Consider the following 5650-nt stretch of genomic DNA (forward strand, 5'->3'; position numbering starts at 1 on the left):
GGTCTGGGCTTTTCTTTACTTGGATTTCTTTCATGCAGACAGGTTGGATGTCGCTTGGAGCACACGTCGCAAACACTCCTACTGTTGCAGCTCTTTGAATGGTGACCTAACTTCAGACAACCAAATCATTTTTTCAGCTTGAATAAATGTGATTCGATCTGAAATTGGTTTATCCCTGAAGTTCCTGCATTTGTGCAAAGTATGTCCGTTCTTCTTACAGAAAAGACACATCATGATGACAAACCCTTCATTGGAACTTGTGGTCAGTGTCTTTGCTCCGACACTGTGTTGTCTTTGGGACTTTTCAGGCTCAGCTTGTTTCAGTGACTGCAGTGAAGTAACAGGGTTACAGGCGACTTTTACTTCCCTTGTCAGAAATTTTACGAACTGGCTGAATGAAGGGAATTGGTTTCTATCCTCTTCTTCATCAACAACCTTCCGGTTCCATCCTGCTATTAACCAATCCGGTAACTTTGACAGAATTCTCCTGTTTTCATTACAGTCATTCAATATTTCCAGTGCTTTTATATGGACCATGGCAGCCTCGCAACTGCGTAGAAAATCTACAAACTCTCTGAGTTCAAAGTTGTCTTTAGATCCTATCTTGGGCCATGCTTGTAGCTTGTCTCTGTAAGCCTTTGCAACTGTGAATGGGTTTCCATATCGCTCTTCCAGAATCTTCCATGCACTAGCGTAGGCCGACTCAGTTCCAAGTAGGAAATAGCCATCGATTGCTTTCTTAGCTAGTCCACTTACATACTGACGGAGGTAGTATATTTTCTCCTTATCTTCAATGTTCTTGTGGCCAATAAGTGTTTGAAATGAAAGTTTCCAGTTGTTGTACTTCAGTGGATCTCCGCTGAATATTGAAGGTTCAGGGATGGGAACTCTGTTAGCGCTCAGAGCATCTGCTAGCACCTTGACAAGCTCTGCTGTACTTTCATTTGAGCCGGTACTCGCACTTTGTATGGGAGACTTTTGCATGGACAGACGATTTGAAGGTGGAATAACTGGGTTGTCTGCTACCAGTTGCTGTCCCAATGTGTCCATTTGCTCTTCTTCTGCGGCCCTTGGTTGATCATACACCTGCATTCTGGCTCTTGCTGCATTGAGATTCTTGACTGCCTCCAACTTCTGCAGTTTTCTCCTCTTTTCTTCGAGAGCTCTTAGAAGAGCTCCATGCTCCTCTTCTAGCTGAGCTTTGATTTTTACTTCCTCTGCCTCTCGCTCTAAGCTGCGCTTAACAATTGCTGCCTGTTCATCAGATATCTTCCTTTTAACTTCTGCTTCTAGACGCTGTATTTCCTGCTGTTCCTTTTCTTGTTGTTCTAACACTTTCAGAACAGCTTTGCTTGCGGCAGCCTCTGCGGCAGCTTCTTGGCGTTTTATAGAGGACCTGGAGGAGTTGATTGAGGGAACTTTTAACTCAGTGGTGAAAGTACCTGACTTAGAGGAGCTTGTGCCAAAGAGAGAGCCTGCTTCTGGCCATTTGACTTCTTCTGCTTCCTTGGCTTCTCCATCGAGTCGGCTTGAGGCTTTGCTTACAATAAAGTTGGAGATCTCTACACACAGATCCACTTTTCTGCGCGTGCCTTGATCCAGAGTTGAGACATTGCGCAGCTCATCATAAATTAGCTGGACATCTGCAGAAAGACCTGCGATATCACCAATGATATCCTTGAGCAACTCTTCAGATAGACGGTCCTTTAATTGTGACAATGACTTCTTGGCTAATTTTGCTTGTGTTTTCCATTTATCATAAGTGTAGTTCAATTTTTGTTGAAGCCCTTTACATTTTTCTTCTTGCATTTCTTTGCCTTTTTCTGTGAGAGATCTGATTCTTGAACTTTGTCTTAGCTTTGGCGCTTCATCATGCTGGGCTTCAGGAAGGCCTACTTCAGGTTTATCTTGGGAGTCTAAGCTATGAACTGTTGACTCACTTGGCTCTGTCATTGGTTAAATCACTTATTTAAGTTGACTCACTTGGCTCTGTCATTGTTTAAATCACTTATTTAAGTTGACTCACTTTTGAAAATAAAGCGTGAATGTAAACATCACTTTAGTTGTGTATATCTTGCAATAAATCAAATAACTTTGGAGGTCACCCTTAAATGCAAACAATATTAAACCTCTATAAATTACCCAAAGCATCAAATGCAGAATAAAACTTTGATGTAGCTACAACACACTCTAAGTTGAAACACAAAAGTTCAATGAGAACTGTAGTTGCCCTTTAACTTTGGCACTTAAATGCTTCCATGCAGCATAAGAAAAAACATTCACTTAACACAGCTCTTATTCACAGTAAATAATAACCAAATCCTATACAAAAGCCTTAATTTTCTTAGATCACTCTTAACTTGGTGTCAAAGTTATTTTTTTCCTTAGTTAGATTTAGCTCTTTATGAACTGCGTATCTCTTCTTTCCTCTGCGCATGTGAACAGCGCGTGCTTTTCACTCATCTGTTAGTTAGAGATGTCCGTTGATCGCGGCTCCGTGTGCCTTAACGGTCATTCATCTGTCAGTTAGAGATGTCCGTTGATCGCGGCTCCGTGTACCTTAACGGTCACTCATCTGTCAGTTAGAGATGTCCGTTGATCGCGGCTCCGTGTGCCTTAACGGTCCAGCCAAACCTTAACAGGCCGATCCTTTTCTTGCGCTCCTTCGTTGAACTGCCACTCGCGTCGATGAACAGTCCGAGTTTTCACTGTAATTCCCTCTAATAGCATTCGGTAGACACCAATGGTTTCCTTTGACGGGTTTTATTGCAGCCTTTTACTCCAACTCCACCGTGAAAACTATAGATGAATACATACACAGTACAACAGAAATCACGGCATTGGCTTTACATAAAATCATAAATTACACGGCACACAAAGAGCCAAACAAGCAAAACAAAATACAGGGAAACAACAAGAAACATACCTCGTTGGCTGCATGCTATTTACAGGGACTTTGAAACTAGATTATTTTCGGCGATGTGTATCACAAGCTGTTCACCTTCTCTCATGCCGCATCTCAAACTGACAGAGTAGAGAATCTTCTAAAACATCAGCCTTACAAGTGACGTCATTCAACAAACTATTTAAATACAATTTTAAACCCGAATAACGAACACAATTATTGAATTACTAATATAAACAATAATGAATTTCCTTATGTCTTATAATATGAAAATAATAATTAAATTACAGAAACCTTTTAATGATGACAGTTACAGGGAGTATCAGTGTGGCAATAGAGGGGGAGTGGAGTTTAGCAGTGTCACAGCTCCATGATAGAAACTGTCCTGCAGTCTTGTAGTGCGGGCGGGCAGTGTCCTGTATCGTCTTCCTGAGGGCATGAGAGTGAAGAGGCAGTGTCCAGGGTTTGTGCTGTCTCTGAGGATGCCCATAACCCTCCGAGTACAGCGGGTCTGGTAGATGTCCTCCAGTCTGGGGAGCTGGGTACCGGTGATCCCCTCAGCCGTCTTAATGATGCGCTGGAGTTTATGCTAGCAATCGCCAGTTTGACAAAAATCTATTTAAAATGGGATTAGAAAGTAACAGACAGCATATATCCATACAAAAGCAAACAAACTACGTTTTTCGAATTATTTAAGCGTTTATCAACCACACAACATTAACCCTAACCAAGTTTAACTTACCACAGCGGTTAGAAAGATGGCTACCGAAAGTTCTGGATCAGCTCTGGATGGCGCTTCTTTGCCGGAAATGTGGGGGTGTGGTCAAATCAACACTCATGGTGTGAGAATCCCCTAACGACCGAAATCTACACCAACACTTTCATCAAAAAACTCTCCTGGTGTACATTATGATCAATTCAGTGTTAAAATAACACTGCACCCTGTTGATTAACACCAACACTGAAAAATTAACAGGTTAGGTGTTAGGGTTAGGGTTAAGGGGTAGGGTTAAGGGTTAGGGTAAGGGTTAGGGGTTAGGAGTTAGGGGTTAGGGGATAGGGTTAGGGTTCCGTGTTCAATTCCATCAGCCGGCTAACATTTGACACTAAGATGGCCGCCAGGTGAACATGCTAGCTGGATCAGTGCCGTGTTCCAATACCCGTACTATCCGTACTTACTAGCCAAATTTTGAGTACATAGTACGTTCCAATTCAGATCCGGCAAAAATAAGTATATTTCAAGGACCCGGATGTCATACTCAAAACGGGCTAATCTTGAAGTGTGGATCGAAGGACACTTTCCGTACTCAACGGCAGCCATCTTAGCTACGTAGCGGAGGAGGCGGAGCCAGGCTGAGCGCTCAACTCGAAAAAAAAATGGATACCGAAGGGACAGCGCCTGCAGCTCCTACACCATACAAATGTAAGTTTTGTCGTGTTACATATTCATATTTATTACATTTTACAATCGCCTCTGAATAGTTTTTTTAGGCGGTGTCACGCCAAATTTGTACCGGGTGCCAAATTTGTACCGGGTATGTCATCAGTTGTCCGTTGCCAGGCAACGGACAACTGATTACGTAAGGGTTGTCCGTTGCCGGGCAGGTTTCAAAAAACATTCGCACTCATGTTGCCAAAGACGAAATAACATAATACAGATAACGGATCGCTAGATAACACTTGTTTTTACTTTATATTTGTATTGTATTTAATTGTTTAATCAAATTTAGCTAGTAAACTCAGTGTTTAAAGCGGGTTTCAAAAAACATTCGCGCTCATGTTGCCAAAGACAAAATAACATAATACAGAAAATGGATCGCTAGATAACACTTGTTTTTACTTTATATTTGTATTGTATTTAATTGTTGAACATTAATTGTTCAACACCAAGGTGCCGTGTTTCAATACCCGTACTTCCATGAGTATACTTAAAGGAAGTATACTATCCGCACTATCTACTACGTTAATTTTTCAGATGTGAGTGCTGTTCCAAATCGAGTACTCCGTGGTGCACTAACCGGAAATTACGATTCTTTTTTTACTTCCTTTAAGTATACTCATGGAAGTACGGGTATTGGAACACGCCTATATCTGCTCCGTCACACAAACAGCATCCATGAGTGATGTGACCAGGGCTGAACTGTGGTGAACGAACGGCAGGTCTCACGGTGTGTAAAATGTTGACGCGTCACTGGGTTTTAGATAGTCATCTCCTGAGCAGATGAACACAAACTACAATGGATCTATTTAATGCGTGAAACGTTGACATAATGGGCCGTTGGAGAAATGAAAATAAGCAACGCAAATAAAATGCTAAGGGTGATATCACACACGTCTTCTATTGCTCTGAAGACAGACGGATGTTAAAGGTGGACCAACAGGAAAATGACTGGCAGGCACCGTCTCGAAATGCTGCCATCTTTGCCTTATTTGGATCCAGCTTTAAGCGTCTACAACCGAACAGTAAATCGTCCAAACGAAACTATAACTATCAGTGTGTTCGATCCGAAGTAATACACCCCCATACTCATTATCTAAGGATCGATATTAGGCTAATAGTTCTGCACTGTATTTGGGTCATCTTTAACAACAGAGGTAATTGCCAATCAGTGTGAGTGCGACTGCGCAACTCTCCCGCTTGACGTCACGTTTAACGTCGGCGGCAGCGTGTGAAACATTTTAAAATAGCGTTAGATTAATTGATTAGTTGATTGTAAGCTCGGCTACCTGGGAGGAAGTCGTTGG

The sequence above is a fragment of the Gadus chalcogrammus genome, chromosome 10, assembly GCF_026213295.1.
Source record: "Gadus chalcogrammus isolate NIFS_2021 chromosome 10, NIFS_Gcha_1.0, whole genome shotgun sequence".
Lineage (NCBI taxonomy): Eukaryota > Metazoa > Chordata > Actinopteri > Gadiformes > Gadidae > Gadus > Gadus chalcogrammus.